Source organism: Quercus robur, chromosome 3 (assembly GCF_932294415.1).
Source record: "Quercus robur chromosome 3, dhQueRobu3.1, whole genome shotgun sequence".
NCBI lineage: Eukaryota > Viridiplantae > Streptophyta > Magnoliopsida > Fagales > Fagaceae > Quercus > Quercus robur.
The window spans coordinates 22,318,251-22,344,259 of NC_065536.1; the positions used below are offsets into that span (position 1 = coordinate 22,318,251).

The window sequence follows — 26,009 nt, forward strand, 5'->3', positions numbered from 1 at the left end:
AAAACGTACTTTACTTATATTTGGGTAGATCTAGGATGTGTTTAAATACTTCAAGAAACCATATTTCAAGATCAAGTATTGAAGCCTTCAAGTTTGTCCAAGAAAACAAGCTGATAGTTCAAATTCATTAAAACTCGACAGCTGGCTCGACAGTTGCATCTATCGAGTTTAAGAAAGCTGTGCAAAGCCCGGTGTGCTCAACACCTTCTCGACAACTGCTCGACACCTCCTATCTGTTAAGGTTTAAGAATTTCATAATTCTGATATGATTTTCTTGGGATCCGTGAATATGTCTTTGGGCTCTCATTTCTTTTAACCCTAGACATATAAAATGATTGTTTTAAGGGCCGTCAAATAGTTCACAAGTTGCACAAGTATTGAGCAAACTCTATTCAAGCAAATTGTGACCGAAGACGAAGTTCTTGTCCTAGTTCATCTCTTTCTCTTGAAGAAGTTGCTATGTATGTGCACTGTAGGGTTTTGTGACCAAGCAACTTCTTGATCTTTATCGTGTGGATGAACTGAAGAACTTTACAACCAACAATCTTCTTAGTTGGTGATTGAAGTCGCATACTGGGATCCGCGCAATTGATTAGTCACGTACTTGGGAGTCGTACATTAGAAAGGGGAACTATCACTACAGAACAAGTCCAATTGGGTATTGGGGTAAGGGTTCAACTGTAGGTTGGTAAGGTACTTCGGATTCCTTTACTTGTAACCGCTTGTTGTGATAATAGTGGAGTTTCGGGAGTGGTGACCTAAAAATCACCCGGTGGGGTTTTTGCCGTTAGGTTTTCCCCATTCGTAAACAAATTACCGTGTTATTTATTTTCCGCTGCATAATTAGTTTATTGGTGATTTGTTTGTACTACCACGCGTTTGCATGATAAATTGATTAATTAATAACTTGACTAATTAATTAATTAATTTCTATCACAAGGGGTCATTAAGTTAGTGGCCTATCAAGTTGGATTGACCCCAATCACTTACTGGGTTTTATGGGCTGAAATACAAATTTTGGAAATCTACTTTCGATCGGTCGAAACTATTAAATCATAATTCCTTGAAATCTGACTTGGTAGTATCTTGAACATTGTCTAATCAAACCTATAGACACTATGATTTATATCTAGACCAGTTTATGTTTACGAGATGGATTTAGATCCTTTAAATTTTCTAGGGTACTCTACTACATAGATTTCCTTAAATTTTAACCATTCTTTAATGATTTAATGGTCTAGATTTTGCCATGTCAACATTTTACTAACAGTAATCTTAATTGTTTTGTTTGCGATATTATTTTATTATTTTAAGATTATTGTTAGTGGAATGCTAACATGGTAGAATTTAAACTCTTAAATCATAAAAAAGTGGTTAGAATTTAAAGAAATCTATTTGTAAAGTACCTTAAAAAATCTAGAGGATCTGAAACCTCATGATATATATATATACATATATATATATATATATATATATAATCTAATAATAGTTTGGACTTTGGATTTCCCATCAGTCAATGTTGTAAGTCACAACTATCGAATTATTATTTATAATAGTTTATAATCCAACAAGAAAGAATTTTCCTTCAAAGTCACGCAATCATCAAACAAGAAACTACAGCAAGTATTACAAATATGGTATAGCCAATTTAAAATATTAAGACATGCATATTCACAAAGATCATGTAACGTTTCATGACAGGAATGATGCAAGGCGAAGGTTCACTCCGCATTGAGTCAACGTTCTAGCTAAAATTAGCTAAAGGTGGTAAAGAATGATCACTTTCCTCATGTATTGGTTGATGGGATCCTTATGACTTGGGCGAGGCACTGGTCTTTAGGCATTGGTCCTTGTAGGTGACTTAATGGGGATTCTGGATTAAGTCGCTTCATCCATCCTGCACTCATAATTGTAAATTATTTTTCAAATAATCTGTGTTTTTATAAAATCACCCCAGCGGAGGAAAAAAGAAAGAAGAAAAAGAATATTCCATTAGCATAAAATATTAGTATATACTATCCAGTGCCTAAAAATGCTGAACTATCACATTAACTTAAACAATAAGTTTAGAGAAATTCAAAAAAAATATAACAATTGTCGAAGTGGCAAGTTTTTATTAGTAAGTAAAAAAGTAATGTTAATAATGGATTCAAATGAAAATGAGTAAAAATTTGTCAACTCAATTGTTTGTGAAAACTGTTGTCTGTAGCATTACTCTATAACTTGCGTGGTGATTTTCCATTTTCTCAAGGAAAAAAAAAAATCCCCTATTTTAAAATTATTAGGGAACTCATTTGTGTTTAATTAGAAAATAGAGTAGGAAAACGGTTATGTCAAGCTTGCCCAGTTTGCTTAATCAATTGATAATCTATGGAATTCTAATAGAGCATTTATACTGTGCATGGTGGTGACATATATATTTCATTCTATAGATAAAGAAAAGAAAAAAATTGTTGGCCACATAGTAAAGGTATGAGAAAACTCACTTGTAGTTAAGGAGAAAATCATGTAGGAAAATAGTTATCACAAGCTTAGCCAGATCACTTCCAGGACAAAATCTGCTGCCCGCACCAAAGGGAATGAAAGCCTCTGCTTTGGATTTTAAATTCTGTTTGCAAGAAAAATAACAATTTAATTATTTCAAGATATATATAATTGGGGCTTTGACCACTTCTTTAAGGTTCCAAAAGTATGACGTTTTGATTCTGATAGTAAATCACTTTATAAAACTTCATTGTTTAAATTTTGCTATTATTTTTATTGAGTTTGAGTGATTTCACTAATTTCTTGATAGTATATCACTAGGCTACTAGACCAGATTATGTAGTGCTATAGTATAGTGTGAGTGCTTCCAGCTAGCATTTAAATTATCTTATTTTATTTTAGATTTTTTTGTAGAAAATTTTTATTTTAGATTTATTATTTAAATTTGATAATAGTGACTTTTTATTATATGTTTGATTGATAGTAGTGGGCTTGAGCAATTAAATTAAGTGAATGTTTAGTTAGTATGATTTGGAGGACGATGGAAAAGAGGATGGACATTGGGTTATTGTTTATTTGGTTGGGGCTGGAAATTGGATAAGATTTTGGTGGATTTTAGGTTTTTTTCTCTCTAGACCCACTAAAATAATCTACCCAATTTGGAGAAAAAATGGGGATAGATGGGAAATGACTCATCTACACCCATCATTTATTGTGTGCATGTGTTTTTATATTATTATTAATGTTGGGCTATAAAATGACCTCGATTAATTAATTCTAATGGTAAATCAAATAATTAGCTCTTCATCCATATTAGTCGTCCATAACTAGAAATGTCCAAAACAGCCTTCAGAAAAGAAGAAGAAAGAAATATGCACCACAAATGTAAAATGACTACTTATAAGCAGGTCACTAGTCATCCAACAAGGATCTAGTCGTCTAAAGAAGCTACGGTTGTCCATACCATATTCAAGTATGGACGACTAATAAAAACTTAGTAAATCTCTGAGTGTTTTCTATAATCTTAAATGGTTAACCCACTAACCCACATCTCGAAACATGGGGTGAATTCCCCAAAATTCGCTCCACTCTTCCTACTAAGTCCACACACCTCCCATGATGCTAGTGGCACCCAACAAGTAGACCCACTCCAAACTCTCTATAAAAGGACCAAGCCTTATCCAACCAAGGTACATTCTACTATCCATTCACTCACTACTCTTGTGTTCTAGAGAGAAAACTGACTTAACCGTTAGAAAGTACTTGACCGGTTCACCTTGGTCACCTTCGATAGTCACTTTCTTCCTTTTCAGGTCATCCAACTGTCATGAAAGCCTGGAGCATGTAGCCTACTGGTGCATCATCAAATTCAATTATCAAAGTTGATTAATTAGGCCAAATTATATGCAAATCGTGGAGGCACGAACAAATCACCATATAATCTATATTACAGTAGAAAGTAAATTTGACACGGTAATTTATTGATTAATGGGGAAAACCTCTCACAAGGCCAAAATCTCACTGGGTGATTTTCAGGTCACCACTCTCAAGAAATCACTAATCAAAATCAAGAGATTACAAGCACAAGGAATCTTACCTCAAACCCGGTCTATCCTAAAGTACTAAACTACAATTGAATCCTTACACAGATGCCCAGTTGGTCTTGATTTTTTGTAAGGACCTTTTTCCTTTGCATGAATCCCAATACATGAATAACTCCCAGTAATTTGAAAATTGTTGTTGGATGCAAAGTTCTTCAATACACTTATAGAGAAGGAAGCAGTTGTTCACAAAAACCCTAAGGCATGTAAGAACGCAGTAGCTTCACAATAAGTGTATAGAGTCTCTAATTAAGTCTCTATGTCTTGTGGTGACTTTAAAATAAAGCTTTTATATCCCCTAGAAGTTTAGTGAACGAAACCCCAGAAATCCAAGTCGGCATGGGCTGAAAAACAAATTTGAAATTTCTGAATTTGCGAAGCTTGATGGATCGAGAGCTATCAAGGTTCCTCATTAATTCTTGATAAAAGTTTAGTGATAGGCCAAAAACGTATTGACCCCTTGTGATAAATTAATTGATTAATTAGCCAAGTTTATTAATTAATCAAATTAACATGCAATGTACGTGGTAGCACAAACAAATCACCATGGTTATTTGTTTAAGAATGGGGAAAACCTACATGGCAAAAATCCCACCGGGTGATTTTAAGGTCATCACTCCCAAGAATCCACTATTATCAAAACAAGCGGATACAAGTAAAGGAATCTCAGTACCTTATACTAACCTACAGTTGAATCCTTACCCCAATACCCAATTGGACTTGTTTTGTAGTGATAATCTCTCCTTTTCAATGCACGGCTTCCAATAAGTGACTAACCAATTGCGTGGATCCTAGTATGCGACTTTAATCACCAACTAGAGAAAGTTGTTGGCTACAAAGTTCTTCAGTTTATCAGTTCATCACATGATGAAAATCAAGAAGCTCCTTGGTCACAAAACCCTACGGTGTACAAAACATAGCAGCTTCTTTATAAGAAAGATGAACTAGGGCAAATTATATCTCCGGTCACAATTTGCTTGAACAAAACTTTACTCAACACTTGTGCAACTTGTGTCACCTTTGACAGCCCTTAAAATAATCCTTATATATGTTTAGGTTTGTGAGAAAAGAAAGCCCAAACATACATTCACGAATTGGATGAAAATCAGCTTGAAAAATTGAACATCATAAATCTTGACATATACCCTAACTGTCGAACTATTGTCGAGCCACAGGATTCAGACAACTCTAAGTCTCGATAGATACTAGCTGTCGAGTTTTAATAAACAACACTTTTCACAGTTGATTCTTGGGCAAACTTGCATGGTTTTAACACTTGAACTTGAAACCTTGTTTTTTGAAGCATTAAACACATCCTAGATCCACCCAATTACAAGTAAAGTGCGTTTTGTCAAAGGATTAGGCAATTACATAAAATAGTGACATATGTTTCTAACATGTGTAACACATATGTCCTAACACTTAGTATCGGGCTTGTGTCGAGGTTCACTTTTTCAGTTTTTCTCACTTGTTTCTTTGTATAGTCTTTATGTCTTTAATTATACTACTTGATATAGCAATAAGTCATACTTCATGATATTCTAGAATCCACTTAGAACTATCTAAATACAAGTAAAGTGTGTTTTGTTAAAGGATATGCTAACACATGAAAAATATGACCCTAATAATTAACTATCTGACTATTTCCTTGTGTGTAAATAATTCATCGGTCCCACACACCAGGTTATTATAGGGAGGAATATATCCCATAAAGGTATCCCTAAGATGCTAGCAAGAGTTTTCTAACCCAATATCTCATGGAAATTATGAGGCTTTAGAAATCACTTTGCCAATCCCTTGGATTTTTCCCACCTTTTCTTAGTTCTCTAAAATTGTTATCATCTTTGTTTATCAAGTTTCAGTATCCATAGCAGATCTAACGTAAAGAAAATGATTTCAATTTTTTTTCCTTCCTTTTTTTTCAAACAATAATAGAAAAATGAGCGTGGTTTGATATAAAGAAAACCATTATAAAAAAATAAAAATAAATAAATAAAAAACAGCGTCGCTGTGGGGGTACGTAATTAATAGCACATTTTTAATGAAGACTAAAGAGAGGACTTAATTGAGTCTTGTTAAAATTTAGAGAACTAAATTGAATGAAAATGAAGTTATAGGACTAAATTAAATTTCAGGCGAAGTTTGAGAAGTTATTTGTAGTTTAGCCAATAATAATATAGCTTTTATGCCTAAACTTTACCTAAAATATATTATATCTTTAGTATATAAATATACATTGAAAATGAGTCAATAAAAAAAATTAATTTTCAGTTTTATAATACAAACTTAGTGATTGGATTGGAAATTTGGAATCCACGGTTTACTTGGTCGGGTCTGGACAAATTTAAAACGGTTTTTACTCCTATTATCCATAACAATTTTTGTGCAGGTTCAAATGGGTTAAGGCCAAGGGAATAAAACAAAAAAAGGACTTACATTCCATCTCGATGGATCAAAGTTTTGTGGGTTATCATAAATTTCAGAATCCATATGGACAGCTCCATACCAGACCAAAACTTTCCATCCTTTAGGTATGATGTAGCCTGGAAACAAATAATTGTAGTGGAACACCCTTTCCAAATAACAGTAATATTCTAACAATTTCGTTAGTTGCCCGGTTTTGAAAATATGTGTGAAACTAGCATCTCGAGTTTTTAAAACTCGAGATTTAATTAGAACTCGAGTTCAGTGTTTTTCTGATACCCTTAGCAGGACAAAATTGCCACGTGGGGCCACGTAGAAATCAAGTTTATAAGACTCGAAATCTGCACAATATATCAATCTGACACTTTTAAACACTCTCTCTCAGTTCAAACACTCTCTCACTCAGTCTCTTAGTTCAAACACTCAAGTCTCTCAAATACTCTTTCTCAGTCTCTCAAACACTCTCACTCAAACACCCAAATCAGTCATCCTCAACCCCTCGGCGTGCAACAAAAATCACCCTCACCCTCAAATGCTCTCTTTTTCCTCACAATCGGCTTCAGACTTGAAAATCCCATACCTTGAAAATACCTTTTCCTCACAATCAGCTTCACCCTCACCCCTACCAACGGAAGTTCAGATTTTTTCAAGTTTGAAGGTGTGTTTTTCTTATAAAAATTTGAGCTTTTTAAATAAACAATCCGTGTGGGTTTAGCCCAAGTGTTTGTGTTTGATAATTTCCCTTGTTAGTGCTTTAGTTTTTCTTGTTAGACGGATTTGTTTTGTTACTCGTTGTATGATTTGGGTTGCTGGCATGTTCTGTTTTTGTCTCTATTTTTGTCTCTTTTTTTTTGTTGGTTTCTAGGTAATAATGCTTGATATGTGTTTACTTGCTGGGATTTATGTTAGTAAAATCTTTGTTATGGGGTGGTTGCAAATGTTGCAGAACTCTTTGGATCTGTGCAATATGTCTTTACTTATAGTTTGTGTAAAAATGATGCAAATTTCTTCATTGGCCTCAAAATTAGAGAAATTTGTGCTTTTGTTTGTGCTCTTATTTTTGTTCTTTGTTCTTGGGTTATAATTACAAAAAATTTTAAAAAAAATTGAGGCTTTTGAGTTTTGATACCTTATTTTGTTGTGATTTTTTTACAGTTGATGAATAGATATTTTGTTTATGTTAAGTTAAAATCTTACTACAATGGTCAGTATGACATATTTCATAATGACTACACCTTTGTTTTAATATTATTATTATTATTAGTTATGCTACTGCTGGAAACCAATCGCATTCTATATTACCATAGTTCCATTTGGTTTCATGTTTGGTAATACTGTGTGTGGAGCCTGATATATTCCATAATGGTGATATACTTTTCATAAGCCCGTTATACATGGATGTATGCATTCACAAAACACAACCTATTTTGTTCCTGGAGGAAACTCAAAACTGATCTAGAAGCCTGTGAATCTAACATGGCAGTAACACTCCATAGCAGTAGTATACATAAGATGGATACTATAGCTATTAATCTAGTGCTGTCTAATAGCTTTACTGTTGATGGGTATATAGCATTTGTGTATTTTTCTCTCTCACCCCTTATAAATGCATGGGTGCTTTTTTTTTTTATGGGAAAGGCCTCCTGTTTATTGCATATCCTTTCATATATATATATATATATATATATATATATTATCTTTCTGCCTATTTTTTATGTTTAAAATTTTAAATAATTTATTATCTACTTAATAAAGAATGCAATACCTTTATTCTGTATAGAATGTGGTTTTTATAAAACCTTGACTTGTCTCCAAATGAGGTATAACTTTTATAACCATCACTTTTTTCAAGATACAACTGTTCTCTTTCACAATAACCAAAATAAGCTCATGCAAGTACACACTTAAAGTTTCAAGAGGCCAACTCATGTATTTAAACATATATTGGACCTAGTTGTACTAACTTAAATCTAGTTTTCACCCTTCCTTAACCTCTGTGTGTGTGTGAATTGAGTGCAGTCTTGGGGTTTTCAACTTTCCTATTTTCTCGTTGTCTCATGTCTTGGTGTTGGTTATCATACTGCTGCTTGCATAATTTCTCAAGCATGGTGTTGATTGTATTTTCAGGTTTGTAATCTGGTGTTAGTAATTGTTGGAATTAGGTGGGAGTCTCAAGGGTATTTTAGGCCAAACTTCAACAGAAGAATTGTTCCATTTGTGATATCAATGCCGCCTCCTAATGTTACTGGTTCATTGCACATGGGGCTTTTAAATTCTTGTTCTGTTTATTATGATTTTGTCAAAATACATGCCATATGGCTTGAAATCCTGAAAATGCTGATTGTATACCCAAGCTATACTTATACTGCTTTTGGAGTTGTTAATTTTGTATGTTAAATGGAATTGTTTTTGTTTACTCTTTGTATACTGCCTATATACTAGTGTGGTGTTCCTTTGTGCTTTTCTAATAAAATTTATAACATAAAAGAAGAAGAAGAAGAAGAAGTGATTATTCAACACCTGATCTCCTGCATTGTCATAGGGATTACTACACTTAAAATGCTCTAGGACAATTTCTTGGGTTCAAAGTGACATTACTTTCATGGGTTTTCCTTGTTTTGTACTTAGCTTTAGCATATAGATTTGTTCTTACTATCTCACATGGAAGATTCTGTTTAACTCTTTGGGATTTGCTTGATTTGAAAGTATTGTAGTTCTTGGTCTATGAAGATACATCAGCACAATTAGCACAATTATTTCATTCCATAAAACTGCTGCTACACATGGTTTTTCTCTGCTTCATTGAAGTTCAGTTCCACTGAGTTTCTTAAGGAAGCCCCCATCACTTTGCACCTGATATTGACCCCCACAATTGGATGTAATCTTTGTGTATCAGGGTGATCACTTGTAGTGTTTGCTGACCTTCCAATTAAAACAATTCCACCAAAAGCTAAATAATGGTGGCTGGTAAATTGAGTGAAAAGAAAATGTATAACATTTAACAGATTAATACATTTCCAAACATTTTGATTGCTAATTACACTCAATTGACTTTCAACTGACACATCTATTTGGCTTAGCTTTTATTTTTATTTTTATTTTTTTTGTTGTGATTTTTGATTACTTGGTTTGATCACTTTGCATATAAGAATATGGTCCACTATAATTTGGGTTATTGTTAGATAGTTAACTTTTTATCATGGAAAAATTATAGATTTATGCTTAGTTGAATGATAGAAATCCTCAAAGATATGTTTGAATGTATTGCAGTAGCACACTTTGCAGTATGCAGCCATGGATCAATGAGGAGACAGAGATCGTGCACCCTGGTCCGCTTGATGAGTCATTGTTGACGTGACAATGATATCATCGACCAGAGGACATTTGGAATAGCGAGGTGAAATATCTAGTTCTAACAACCGCTTTAATTTTTACGTTGTCTTTGACTTTTAGTTACCAAGTTCTTTCAAAGTTGTATATCTAGTTCTAACAACTGCGATAATTTTGTATCGATTTTGCAGGACTTGGGCCCACTTACATGCCGTGGTCGCACTTAGGAGATGGCAAACATTCGAATGCGAGATAATCGGGTGATTGACATTATCAAGTTGCTAAGGTTGGAAGGATTGTTTAGGGCCCCTTCCAGAGAGATAGATCATTGCCTAATATTGACCCTAGTTGAGCGATGGCGGCCGGAGACTCATACGTTCCATCTTCCACATGGTGAGATGTCAATCACCCTACAAGATGTGGAGGTCATTTTCGAACTTCCTATAGACGGTGAGGTCCTGGTTGGGCCGACTGTTGTGGTGGATGGGGATTGGAGTCAATTGTGCATGGAGTTGCTTGGTTTTACTCCGACGAATGACAACAAAACTTTGGTGGGGCAAAGAATTCTCATCAGCCGCCTTGTTGATGCCATTGCAGAGCCATCGCCTTGTTAATCCGGTGCTTCAGGATTTCATTTGGCATACGATAAGTAATTTGTATGTTGTGCAAAACAGGATTCTCACACAACTCTTCCATAACTATCATCTTCAATTCGTTAAGGGTGTTCAACCTACGATCAATTTGGGTATAATAGCTCTTTATACTCGGCCCTTCAAATGGCAATCCCTTGTTCACATTGGCATTCTTAAGCGGACCACTATAGTATAGGATTATATCAATTTCAGGCATTGTGAACCTGTTAAAGTCAAGTTACTATGTTAGTTAAAAAAACATTTTATCTAGTCAAACTACACAAAGTACAAATTCCAATTCATTCCGAGAGTATGAATTTCATTACACATTCCTTACACATTTCATACCCAAATCCTTTTTCCGTCATGCTAAGATAGCCCATTTCATACCCAATACACCAAAAAAAACAAAAAACAAAATCCTTGTAAAAGTATACAACATTTTATCTAATTACATACACATAACATTTACATACCCATTTCATACCCAATACAAAAAAAGTCATTTCATTACACATTCAAAGGGCATGAATTACATACTCATTTCATTACAGTTCATTTTATATCCGTAAGTCACTCATTGCATGACATACCCATTCAAAGGGCATTATTACATACCCATTCATTACAATTCATTCACTACCCATTTCATACCCAAAACAATGACGAATAAAGTCAAGAAACTTGTAAGATCATGATAAAAATAAGAGCCTAAAAATGATGAATAAAATTTTTATAACAAAAACCATGCAAATAAATGCTCAAAAAATTAACACTAAAAAAACAAAGTTCTATAATTCACAATATTGGTATATTAGCTAATTAATGTTAACTATCTACGAAATAAATAGGCAAACTCTTTAACCCACACCCAACAACAACTAATACCCAACTACAATGACAATCAAATCAAAAAGCCCTTACTTGGGATATGAATTTGTTGAGAGGGAAGAGTAGTGAGAGAGGCAATGTGGTGAGTGAGGCAATGAGTTAGTGAGGTTGAGTGTTATGGGTGAGAGGCAATGTGGTGAGTGAGGGCTGAGTGTTTTGTGTTTATAAATTTTTTGGACTGCTTCTGTTTATAAAATTTTCTCCAGTAGAACTCGAGTCTTATAGACTCGAGTTCTATACAAATTTTTAAATATTATTGTGTTGCTAACAGTTGATATTTAAAGAGCATCTCGAGTTTCTAATATTTGAGATGCTATTTTTGTTAAAACTTTCAAACGTTGCCTAACTTACTACATAGAACCCCCTCCCACTGCTATTCTGCAAATTCCCTCAATTGTAGTGAGACACAACAAAAACAAGTGAAAAACAGATACTTGTAGTCTGGAAAATATTAAGCATGACTAATTAGAAATTACCATTGATGCTAACATCGACATTCGCCTCTCGGAATAATGAAAAGATAGTTGTCATGCGCAACATCTCATCAATTACCTATATCATAAAAAGATTGGAGTAAACGGCTTGATGCGTGTAAATTGAGTAATGAATCAAACTTTTCGGCATAAGGGGTTAGATCCTTAGATATTGGTACATTTGCTTTGTGGAGTTTTTCATATGAGAGATTTTGATTTGTCCTTTTTCTTTCAGTAGCATCTGTTATGTGTTGCTTTACATATATATAGATGATTATAATTATTTCTTGCTACAATTTTAAATGGTCTTCTTTTGTTTTGTTTTGTTTTTTTTTTTTTTTTAGGTTATTTGTCAGTTTAGTCTTTAATGATTCAAATATGTTAATTTAGTCCTTAACATTTTGGTATTATATCAAAATAGTCTATGCTATTAAGTAATAGATATAAAATACTGACGTGGCTAACGATTAAAATAAAAATAATAATTTTTATACCAAAACTCAAATGCCACATACACTTCTAACGTGGAATAATTTTTTTTTTTTTTTTATAAAAAAAATAGTTTCATTAAGATCTCACAAAAGGAAAAATAATTGGAAATTGGGATCAAAATTAAATCCCTTAAACAATCACGATCTGCGTTTTAACATAGAGAACAAGAGAAATCCAAGAATACAAATAAGTCGAACTCTAAAAATCTATTTTATAGTTTGACCAGAGCTTTTAGTGGATACTGTGAATAACAATCAAAGGCTAACGAAGACACAAGGAGATTAGGGGGAAGGGGAATGTCTTCCAAGACAAACATGATCCTTGGGAGCGTCGGTGTTTAGTTTATTCAATTTTTTCTAAGATTGCCTTAATATAATATTACAAAATATATCATATCACTTTAATTACACTACCTTTTTAAATGGGAGTGATCTTACATTACTTATTGGTGGAGACGTAATAATGGATGTATTAACATAATTGCCCATACTAAAAAAAATTCTTTTACTTATGAGAATTACTAAAATAAAATAATAATAATAATAATAATAATAAAACTTTAAAATACTCTAAACTTCTAAAATGACCAAAATACTATTGGAATCGCCAAAATGACTAAAATGCACCACAAATGTCCTAAAATATCCCCAAAACCTCCAAAACGACCAAAATATCCCCAAAAACCTCCAAAATGGCCACAATACCCCCAAACTTTTATTACGTCCCTTTATTGGTGGGGACGTAATAATTGATTGAATTAACATAATTGCCCATACTATAAAAATAAAAAAAAATAAAATAAAAAATTACTTACGAGAATTACTAAAATATATATATTTTTTAAAAATTCTCTTAAATACTCTAAACCTCTAAAATGACCAAAATACCATTGTAATCACCAAAATGACTAAAATACACTACAAATGTCCAAAATATCCCCAAAACCTCCAAAATGACCATAATACCCCCAAACTTTAAAATGATCAAAATACCCTTGAAACCTCTAAAATTTCCATAGTACCCTCAAAATCTCTAAAAATGACGAAAAATACTCTAGAAACCTCTAAAATTTCCAAAATACCCTTGAAACTTCTAAAATGACCAAATTACCCCTGAACCCTCTAAAAAGACGAAAAAACTCCAAAACCTTTAAAATGACCAAAATACATATAAAACCACTAGAATGACCAAAATACCTTGAAACCTTTAAAATAACCAAAATACCCCTAAAACCTCTAAAACTAGTAAAAATACCTTGAAACCTCTAAAATGACAAAAATACTCTTGAAACCACTAGAATGGCCAAAATACCCCGAAACCTCTAAAATGATGAAAAATACCCCGAAACCACTAAAATGACCAAGATACCCTTGAAATCACTAGAATGGCCAAAATACCGACGAATCCACTAAAACAACCAAAATACCTCAAAACTTCAAAACAACTAAAAATACACTAGAACCTCTTGAATGACCAAAATACCCATGAAAATTGTAAAATGATTAAAATAATCCCAAATCTCTAAAATGACCAAAAATACCTAGAAAACTATAAAAATGACCAAAAATATCTAGAAACCTCTTAAATGACCAAAATACCCCAAAACCTATAAAATGATTGAAATACCCCAAAAATCAATAAATGACTAAAATGCCCTTAAATCCTCTTGAATGAGCAAAAAAACTTAAAACCACTAAAATGACAAAAATACCCTAAAATCACTAAAATGACCAAAATACCCCCCAAAAACATATGAATGACCAAACTACCTCAAAAATTTTAAACTAGCCTAAAATACTTGAAACCTTCAAAATAACCAAAAGTTTTGGGTTATTTGATGGCATTTAGAGATTTTAGAGGTATTTTGGTCATTTTAGAGGTTTTAGGATATTTTTTTGGCCATTTTAGAGGTTAAAGAGTATTTTGTCCATTTAAAAAATTTTAGGATATTTTGGTTATTTTAGAGATTTTAACGAAATTTTGGCCATTTTAGAGATTCTTGGGTATTTTGGGCATTTTAGAGGTTTCGTGGATATGATCATATTGAGATTTCAGGGGTATTTTATTCATTTTGAGGTTACAGGGGTATTTTGGTCAATACTTGATTTAGACTCAAAATCTTAAATGCAATAAAGAAAACTAAATAGAGGAGATTTGATCTTGGGGGATGATAGAACTCAAATAATGGTGATTTTTTTTTTTGGTTCATATCAATTGCAAAGTAGGCAATTCACTCTTAAAGTTTGTAATGATGATTAGTTCTAATATATGCATACAGTAATAACAAAGCTTTGGTCCAAAATTTTTGGGAGTCAACTATGGATTCTTAACAAATTAATTAGAATTAGTCATATGATTTTTGTTGTTGAATATTACATGTGCGTTGATGTATATTTGTGTGTTTGTTTATCAAAAAAATATGTGTCTTTTAAATGTTTCTTTAGTGATGTATCAATATGTAGTTCCCTCCACCCCCCCGGGAGCTCCACACACACCTAAAATTCATGACTCCAACCCTATTAGGAGAATAATAATTTGAATCTTCCCTATATTTGTAACTATTATTATGATTTGAATCCTCCCTCCCCATAGTTGTAACTAGCTATTAAATTATCCACCCCCCCCCCCCCCCCCCCAAAAAAAAAAAAGTTGTTGCTACCGTCATTCTCATATTATATATATGAGGGGAAATTATCTCTTATATAGATTTAAAATTTAGTCCTACTACATTTTGTAAAGTGCGGATTAGTCCAAAGACCTAAAATATGACCTAGCTTGGCCAAGTCAGAAATATTAAACAAAATGTTTCATAGAAAAAGAATGGAAAAATGAGAAACTCCATACCTTACCAAGATATTCCATTTGTTTAATTTCCTTAAGGTTCAATCCTCTCTGGTTTGATGGTCTTCTCTTTATGATCTCTTCTTGTTCTTCCTGAAAGTTATGGATTATTTCATGGTTAATATCAATGAGCATCTATACATGGATGGAGATCTATTTTCATATACAATACTAGCATCATCACATGCATTTCGTGCATGCGATGAGACACTCTTTTATTTTTGATTAAATGTCATATGTTTAAAAGTGAGATATAAATAATCTCTTAATTCTTGGGACCTTTCTCTAGGTGAGCCTCTTTTCTTTTCTTTTTTTCTTTTTTTTTTTTAAAATTTTAAGAAAGAGGTAAAATAACGTGGAATAATGTTTAAAAATAAGATAGAGATAGTGTCCTAATTTTTAGGAACTTTCTATACGTAAGAAATGATAAAAGTTTGAAATTGTAATTTAAAATAAAAAGTGCTAATTTAGATTGGAGAAGAGAAAAGAAAAGCCTAAAACTTAGGAACTTTTTTAAAAATAGTAAATTGCTATTTTAACCATTTTTTGTTTTAAAATTTAAAATTATTGAACTTAAAGATATGGGTATTTTAGAGTTTAAAAACTTGTGTAAAGATTTTAATACACAAAATGATGAAAAGAAAAAGCCTAAAACTTAGTTACTTTTTAGTGAATAATGTTTAAAAGTAAGTGTGTGTGATGAGATTTTTTTTTTTTTTTTTTTTTTGGGTTTAGTGAATAATGTATAAAAGTAAGCGCGAGTGATGAGGCAATTATTTATTTATTAATTTTGAGTTTAGTTGATAAAAGTTTAAAAGCCTAAAACTTAGCAACTTTTTTTTAAAAATATATATCACTTTTTTTAACTAGTTTGTGTTTTTAAATTTAAAATTACTTAACAAAGGGGTATTTTAAAAAGTTTAAGAATTTGTGTAAGTATAGTTTGGTACACAAAACAATAAAAACCAAACTAGAAATCTTGTTATTAGTAGTTGTGGGGCCAGAGAGTTTGTGACCCCAGCCCATTTCATGTTAAGGCCCAAGGCCTGCGCTGAAGAGATACAGGGCCGCGTACGCATCATAAGAGTCATGGACAGCCTAAGGAGATGGTCGAGGACGAGCTCCTGCTCGGCATGCCATAAATGCCCTTAAAAGGAAAAGTGATCACAGTGCGGGAACAGTACAAGTAAAAGACTGCCAGAACTGCAATAAAGCATTCTGCACCTGACAGAGCCATGCTCTTCAACTTTTACAACCACTCCCAACCACTTTGGGTATGGGTTGATGGGACAAGTATCAGTCTTGGAAAAGTCGATCCTACACGTGGACGAAGGACAAAGAATACAGGCTAATATAAAAGAAGGGACAAGCAATCCGGGAGAGGGGGCTGGGGAAAAATGGCCAAAAACCAGAGCCTCCCAGCCCGCCTCCAGGAGAAAGACTCCTCGAGCGAACACGATTTAATTCTGTATGAACACCACGAAAAACCACTATCTAGTGACCAAGGCCTAGCCTTTCAAACCCACGCTCTATAAATGATATTGTTTGGGCCTCTTCACGTACAAGCCCAATATTATCTTAGGGTCGTTACAAAATTGTGTCCTTACAATTGGCGTCGTCTGTGGGAAAGGCTTGTGTCCTGGCACAGGTAGTGGGTTGAGACAATCCCTCACATCATTTCCAACAGCCGGATGTAGTGTTCTAGCGTAAAGTTCCACTAGGAGCTACGTTTCTTCACTAGGGGCTGCGCTTCGTAGCGTCAGCAGCACGGATGGTTCTAGGGGCTTGGCCGAGGAGCTAATCCCCCTAAACCAAGGTCCCACGCCATAGTCGAACTTAAATATCAAGTTTTGGACAGAACCAAGGTATTGCATGGTCCTCGGACTCAAACCTATGGGGAAACCAACTACTTAAATATCAGGTTTTGGACAGAACCAAGGTATTGCATGGTCCTCGGAATCAAACCTATGGGGAAACCAACTACTTAAATATCAAGTTTTGGACAGAACCAAGGTATTGCATGGTCCTCGGACTCAAACCTATGGGGAAACCAACTACTTAAATATCAAGTTTTTGACAGAACCAAGGTATTGCATGGTCCTCGGACTCAAACCTATGGGGAAACCAACTACTTAAAAACTGAGTTTTGGACAGAACCAAGGTATTGCATGGTCTTCGGACTCAAACCTATGGGGAAACAAACTACTTAAATATCAAGTTTTGGATAGAACCAAGGTATTGCATGGTCCTCGGACTCAAACCTATTAGGAAACCAACTACTTAAATATCAAGTTTTGGACAGAACCAAGGTATTGCATGGTCCTCGGACTCAAACCTATGGGGAAACCAACTACTTAAAAACTGAGTTTTGGACAGAACCAAGGTATTGCATGGTCCTTGGACTCAAACCTATGGGTAAACCAACTACTAAAATATCAAATTTTGGCCAGAACCAAGGTATTGCATGGTCCTTGGACTCAAACCTATGGAAAAGTCAGCTACTTAAGAAGAATTCTAAGTCGCTCAGTCCTCGGACCAAATACCAGAAAAGGTTAAGGCTATGAAAGTTATTAGGAAGATGGCAAAACGCCTTATTACTCAGCGACCTGCAGGGGCTGTTCATTTTTGGGTTATATATTCTCGGATGATTACTTCCTACACGGCATCGAGCATTCAGCTATCATCTCATTCAAGTTTGGGGTATACAACCCATTTTCAGGTCGGTCTTATTGTACGCGATACCTCCAATAAGTTCATAATAACATATTTTTTCTTGGTAAGGGATTTCGGCCCTAAGTATTGTTTTCTCAGTTCGGTGTTATTATGCCAGACAGCTCTAGTAAACTCATCATAATATCTTTTTCTTTTCTTCTTAGTAAGGATTTTTGCCCTAAATATCGTTTGTTCAAATCGGCATTACTATGCCGGATAGTTTCAATAAGCACAGAGCAAGGTCTTTTTATTAACTGGGATTTCGGCCCTAAGCATCGTTCATAGTATAAAAATAAAAAAGAAGACATAGGGTAGTACGTCTATTCACGGCATAACCATTTCAAAAAGAAGAGATAGAATATACGAAATAAAGCAATTATGACTTTTATTAATATAAAAAGGTATTACAGCGTACAATGAAAGGCTTAAACAAGCCTATATAGAAAACGAATTACAAAAACAATAAAAAACAAAACAAACAAACATCCAGAAGTCTTTTTAAGCTCTGCTCCCAAGTCTTTCCAAATTCTGCCCCAGTAGTATCCATATTGAGAGAAGGACCTTCCTTGGTGGAAGAGGAGAAGAAGAAGAAGAAGGAAAAGCACCAGGATGGATCTGGTGATGGGAAAGAAGAAGAAGGGGAGGCAAAAGGAGGCACCAGTGAAGGAAGAGAGGAAGAAGCAGGGATACTTTGTCCCTGTGTCAGTCCTGACTCCTAACACGCTGGTGCCATGTTAGCTGTGCTCATAAGAGAGCGGTTGGTACTGATAATGGGTGACCCCAGCTCAGTCGCACCAAAAGTTTGACACGACGAGCCCCTGCTTTGGATTTTGGCTGAAGGAAGGATGAGAAGTATCTTGAGTCTCTGTCATCCCTGCCCTGACCGAGCCATTTTGAGCTTTAGAAGAACATGGCATTTTTGGGAAGGGTATGGTCCCTTCATTCCCGCTCCTATCTCGAACATATCATAATTCAAGGTGTAAACTAGCGGATAAAGGAAATTCTGGGGGAGGCTAAGGGTTTCAGACTTTAAAAGGATTAAAAGGCCTCTGTATAAAAGAGGTAACCTCTTGCCTTTCTTCTTATATGAAGAGCAAAACGGGAGGCATTTAATCTATCCAAATTTCCAAGAAAATCTGTAAACAAGAATATACCCACTCCACTTCCCCGCGCCGTCAATAACCGTCGAATTTAAATGATCTCATAAAGGGAAATCATTAAAGGCGCATTTCGGATAATGAAACGGCAGGAACGCAGCGTGAATGAATTCAGAAGAATGTCTCGTGATCCGGTATGTTTCTTGGATAGATAAAGAGACACCCACATTGATGAAGGGCAGATCTAAGCAGACCGCAATAAAGACGTGGCATCACCCAAAACCCTCCTCTCCGACCAAGAGGTCAGACAGCAGGATTTTGAGGGGCTATTGTGGGGCCAGAGAGTTTGTGACCCCAACCCATTTTATGTTAAGGTCCAAGGCCTGCGCTGAGGAGATACAGGGCCGAGTACGCATCATAAGAGTCATGGACGGCCTAAGGAGATGGCCGAGGACGAGCTCCTGCTCGGCATGCCATAAATGCCCCTAAAAGGAAAAGTGATCACAATGCGGGAACAGTACAAGTAAAAGGCTGCCAGAACTGCAATAAAGCATTCTGCACCTGACAGAGCCATGCTCTTCAACTTTTACAACCACTCCCAACCACTTTGGGTATGGGCTGATGGGAAGTATCAGTCTTGGAAAAGTCGATCCTACACGTGGACGAAGGATAAAGAATATAGGCTAATATAAAAGAAGGGACAAGCAATCCGGGAGAGGGGGCTGGGGAAAAATGGCCAAAAACCAAAGCCTCCCAGCCCGCCTTCAGGAGAAAGACTCCTCGAGCGAACACGATTTAATTCTGTATGAACACCACGAAAAACCACTGTCTAGTGACCAAGGCCTAACCTTTCAAACCCACGCTCTATAAATGATATTGTTTGGACCTCTTCACGTACGAGCCCAATATTATCTTGGGGTCGTTACAAAATTGTGTCCTTATAGTAGTATAGATAATTATTTAGTGAAAAACTCTATAAGTTTAGCCTAATATGTGATAGTGTAGTTAAAATATTTTATACCTTCCAATTACAAATAATTGTATTGGCTTCTGAGGTTTACACCAGATGCAGCTAGCGAAATGCAGCTGGTTTAATTAGAATGTACACTTACCTTGGGTTTTTTGAGTGCCTCAGGATTATCTGTTAGGTGTACTATTGCCCATAATGTAGCAAGTGCGGAGGTATCAAAACCATCTGACAATAAAGCGAGTATTAAATCTGCAATATCCTCATCCTCCAATTTTTGACCATCCTCGTCTTCAGCTTCAATAAGCAAATCCGTCATAGCTTTCTTTCCCTGTTGTTGTTTACTTTCAGCCACCACCCTCTTTTTGTCCAAATCAGATAGAAGCACCTGTACTAGCCTTTTCCGTGCCTGATGCATTAAAACCATTATTAATCTAATTTTTTTGGATTAGAAATATTGGGTCGGGCTGATCCAAAAAAATTGACTCTTAAAATTCAAAGGTATATGGACCACTGCATCATTTAAAATTGGCGAAAAGCAGATTTTAGTCTCTACATTTTCAAGTGATTTCCATTTTAATCTCTACATTTTATTTTTACCGCTTTTAATCTCTATCCTAAAAAACGCTTCCCGTTTTGATCTCTGTTGTTACATTAGAAACGGAGAAAGCTGAGGTGGCAAACGGTAGGAATAAATAATACTAAATTAATATCCATGTGGCCCAAATTAATAATAAAAAATGTTTTTTGGCATTAAAAATGCCACGTCAGCATTTTAATTTAAAAAATTAATTTAACTAAATAAAAAAAATTAAAAACTAAATTAAAAACTAAAAATCATATGAATTGAGATTTAAGTGTGTCTTGAACAAGAACAACAAGAACACAAACACAGATCCAAGAGCACAAACCCAGAAATAAATAAAAAAAACCTAGTAAATGTCTTCCTTGTTTTTTACTTGTTTTTTTAGAGAGAGAGAGCGATGTCTTCCTTCAACACGTACGGCATCAATGGCGAGGAGGAGATTAACGTGAACGCATCGAATAGTCATTTCATTGACAACGAAGATGAATAGAGCTTCACCGCCACCGACAAAGGCTATGCTTCTTACTCTAGCTTCCCATCCGGGGGATTTCCAGCTGACGGTGACGTGGTCGTTGACCACGCCTCCGCATCGCCTAAGATCTATAGATTCGACGATCCAAACCCTGTCTACTCCCAATCTTCGTTCAACCCGATCCATGTGGATAATGGAAATGGGAACAAGAATGGTTATGGTGGTTTCAGTGAAAACGGCATCGGCATCAACGACAGCGTTTTTAGCTCCAACGGTCTGGTGCTTCTGCCACCGACCGAAATGGAGCTAGAGGAAGGTTTTGCTCTTCGTGAATGGAGGTGGTGAGCATTTCAGTCCTTTTGATTATTTATTTATTTATTTATTTTTGTGAGACTTGAATTCTCTGATTTGTTGATTTTTCCAAATCTAATTTGTATTTTGTTGCAATCTACTTAAGATCTGTAATTTTTTTTTTTTAATTTCTGGTTTTGTGTTCTTGGATATGAGTTTATGTTCTTGTTGTTCTTGTTTTTCTTGTTCAAGACACACTTAGATCTCAATTCATATGATTTTTAGTTTTTAATTTTTTTTTATTTAGTTAAAATTAATAAATTAATTTTTTTAATTTAGATTCTGACGTGGTATTTTTTAATGCCAAAAAACATTTTTTATTATTAATTTAGGCCACGTGGATATTAATTTAGTATTATTTATTCCTACTGTTTGCCACGTCAGTTTTCTTCGTTTCAGATATAACGGCAGGGACCAAAACGGGAAGCATTTTTCAGGTTAGGGACTAAAAATGGTAAAAATAAAATGTAAGGACTAAAATGAGAATCGCCTGAAAATGTAGGGACTAAAACGTGTTTTTCACCTTTAAAATTTAAATGAATAAGCAATTAGATTCAAAAGATAAGATCTTAACTATGATAATTATGCACTTAATTATTATAATCATCGTTGACTTGCATTTTCTATCTTACTAAATACCAAAAAAAAAAAAAAAAAAACGAAAAATATTTCTCATCCACCAAAACAAATTAATGATTAACATGATACTCTCTTTTCATACATGATTTGTGAGTCACGTAAAATAAAAGCAAATGATAGTAGGATTCATTATTTATGTGAGATAGAAGATTATTACTGCATCGTTACACTATTTATGGTAGTACCCAGTAATTTCCTAAGACAAATTATCAAATAGTTCATATTTTAATGAAAGTGTACCTTGAGTGCTTTATGTAAAGCGAAGCCCGGGATATTAATGGCCATGGAAATTAATCCCTTACGATAATCAGCATATAAATTATGTGTTGTCCAGAGAATAGAATCTTTAACAGAGCCCATTAAATGTGCATCATTCTCTTGAATGTAGCCCTCTTTATCTCCGTGTAGAGCTCGAATGGCTGCTTCATGCTTGCCCATTCATCCAAGGAATTAATGACAATGTCCTCTGTATGTTGGATATACATTGTTAGTGCTTCATGGCCAATGATGGGAGCCCCAATTAGCCGACGCAAACGCCTATGTTCTACAGCGGAAACCGAATGTAACGATTTTCTTCCTGATAAAAGAGTGGTGGATTTGGGATAACCAACTGTGAAGTGCTCGTCATTTGTCAAGACACGCGGCAAATTTCAGGTGTACAAAAACGACGATGCTTGGGCACCCAAACATGTGGGTCTTGTAGATACCAGTCTTGCCATATCTGTGTTTCCAAGTAAACATGTCACTTTAAGGTTCTTCGGAACAAATGGTGGTAAATATTATTGAGAAAATAGACCCTTTGTGAGGGGTATTTTTCAGTTCTGTTTAATGAATTAGGCTTTTTTATGCGGCCGGAATATATATATATATATATATATGTGTGTGTATATATATATATATTTATATCAATTAGTACCTATTTACAAATTAACGATTTATTTGGATCAAAGTAATAACAGAAAAATATACGAATTCAATTTTTAATTTAAACTTCCTTTTTTTAATTACTTAAATGAAGTATAAAAGTTTAAAAATTTTCCCGCCCCACTTTACCTGTCATGTTGCCCTCCATTGATCGTGCATGACTTTTCCCACCCAAAATAGGTGGCGGAATGACAAGTATGTATATATTTTATTGGATGGGTTCAAGGAATTTTATTTTATTTTATTTTATTTTTTTTAAGATGGAAAATCTTATTTTAGTCTAATCTAAGTTTATATGTATGTAAAACTCTCTCTTAAAGACTTGTAAAGAATTTCAATTTATGCGTCCGCTCCTGATAATAACTCTTTACCATCAGATCAAGATACTAATTAGTTTTTGGTGTAGGTGGGGATTGAACCCCAGATCTCTTATACAACCATCGGAGACTTTACCAGTTGAACTAACTAGAACCTACCACATAGTTTAACTTTAAAGAAACTTAAACCACCTAATAACTTTTTATTTGATAAATAATTTGAAAATCCAACCGTTTGATTGCATATTATCTATATTTTTAACAAGCACGCCAAAAATCACATTAATTACTATTTGTTCAATAGAGTCATCTCTCATGCATATTTTTAAACTACAAAATCTTGCACTTTAAATATTTCCTTGATGACTTATTTATTAATCTTTAATTGTTTGGAAATTTTGCAAGCAATGAGAATATATAAAGATAATGTAATCCAATGGTAGATTTGTCAAAATTTGCATTTCAATTAAGATATATTTCTTTCTCAAAAAAATTAAGATATATTAAGTAGTGTAACATTACTTAAAGTTATATTAAGTGTAACTTGAACCCAACTCATATTCTATTACTATCTTCAAAACATTTTCTTTCACTCTCTCTTCTCTTTCATCCTTTGGACTTGCTCCACTCCAACCCCACATGTATTTTAACCGTCCCAAAGAGGTGACAGGAAGCCTCTAATCTGACCCCACTTTGCACTGTTGCATAAGTAATTTCTGAATTCTATGAAGATTTTCAATAAATAATATATACCTGTTGAATATATGCAACGCGATGTGTTATACCATGTTGTGTATGCTAGAGTAGATGCGGAAGAGAAAGCATAGAGGAGGAACACTGAGAACACAAGGGTTACGTGGTTCAGCCTTACGGCCTACATCCACGGAGGAATCCCTTAAGGGCTACATCTTTATTGTATGAGAGTGTAGTACAATAACCTCCTATGTGTTACAATGAACCCTAACATGAATATATATAGGTGACTAAACCCTAGACTAATAGACTTCTAGTACAAGTAGGAGACTTGACTTGCACACAAAGTAGAATTAGGGTTGGGCCTATTACATTGGGCTAATATGAATTGTTAAATATTAGCATTGATACACCATGTTGAATATGCTAGTATAGATGCGGAAGGGAAAGCATACAATAGGAACATTACGAACACGAGGGTTATGTGGTTCAGCCTTGACGGCCTACATCCACGGAGGAATCCCTTAAGGGCTACATCTTTATTGTGTAAGAGTGTAGTACAATAACCTCCTGTGTTACAATGAACCCTAATATGAGTATATATAGGCGACTAAACCCTAGACTACTAGTACAAGCAGGAATGGGCTTGGGCCTATTATATTGGGCTAATATGTCTAATATATATCTCTAACACCCTCCCTCAAACTCAAGGCGGAAGCTCGATGAAGGCTTGAGGTTGGATAAGCATGAGAAGATCACTTGGAGATGCCTTGAAGAATGCCTTTGAAGAAACCACAATGAAGAATGTGCCAAATGTCCAATTTCGGAGCTTCAAATGAAGAAACGGAGGCCAAAATCGGAATCTACGCGAAAAACTGAGTAAGATAAGCCCTTTTGGAAATTTTGACTTTTGGTCAAAAGTCAACGTAAAAGTCAAAGTCAAAGTCAACTGGTCAGAGTCAAAGTCAACAGTCAAAGTGCTCACGGGTCAGATCCAGGTGGTCCGGGTCGGGTCGGTCCGGGTCAACGACGTGGTGCTGACGAGACGACACTGCTGACGTGGCGGATGACGTGTCGCTGACGTGGACCAGGGCTGACGTGGACGAGCTTGCGTGGCTGCTGACGTGGAGTGATGACGTCATCGGATGACGTCAGCAGCAGTTTTCCGGCAAGTGGAAGGCGCGTGACGGCATCGCCGGCGCGTGGGGGAGAAGCCAGAAACTTGAGAGGCGCGTGGCGGCGCGTGTAAGCTCGGTTTAACAATACCTAATTCAATAAATATTTTTGATAATACTCCAAATTCATTTGGATATTAATAAATTTCAATTCATGTGACATACAATTAAGAAAAAGAAATTCTTATTACATCGTATACATATTGCCAATCACTATATTTGTGTTAGAACCCCATCTCCTCTCATGATAGTAGAATTTAAAAAAAGAAAGGAGAAAAAGGGGGATGGGGGCGGGGGAATTGACACAAAACAAAATTGCATAGGCAGACATTTTTACTCTCTTTTTGTTTAATACTACTATTATTTTAAAATGAATCCTTTTGTTTTCCTACAACTAAAATGTATCTCGTTAACGAGAGATGAGAAACGAGTTCTAGTATGAACTTGATGATTCCACTGAAATTAACCATGAAACTCATCTTTTCAACGTACATATTCTGTGTTCGAACTCACCTCTTCAAAAGAAGAAATTCAAATAGACTATTTCTCAAAATAACTTTCAAACATAGATATTTTGTCAAATATAATTTTTAAAAAGTATTATTTAGTAAAAATAGCTGAAGTCTTTAAGACATAACATACATGGAACAAAGTTTTGAAGAGAGTGAGACCGACCTGGAGATGAGGTTGTAGATGAAAGAGTTGGGGTGAGCAGATCTTATAGTCTTGAAGAGAGTCAACATGTTACCAAGAAAAGGCCATCCCATATCACCTGGAGGAAGACGACATGTCGTTTCCCCCTCCATAGCAACATAATACCATTCATTCACTCTCTTGAGATACCAAAATATAAAGACATAGCAACCCAATAAAGCAGTAGCAATCAATAACAAGAAATCCAATTCCAT

General features: G+C 34.9%; 1 long non-coding RNA gene and 1 pseudogene across 1 annotated transcript; one reads left to right on the forward strand and one right to left on the reverse strand.

The window, feature by feature from the left end:
• The window catches only part of LOC126719407 (beta-amyrin 11-oxidase-like), a 34,228-nt pseudogene extending 8,219 nt beyond the window's left edge, over positions 1-26,009 (reverse strand).
• On the forward strand, positions 6,867-10,643 carry LOC126717491 (uncharacterized). The gene is made up of 3 exons (XR_007652620.1): positions 6,867-7,167; positions 9,780-9,906; positions 10,031-10,643. It is a non-coding gene; the product is annotated as an uncharacterized LOC126717491 (long non-coding RNA).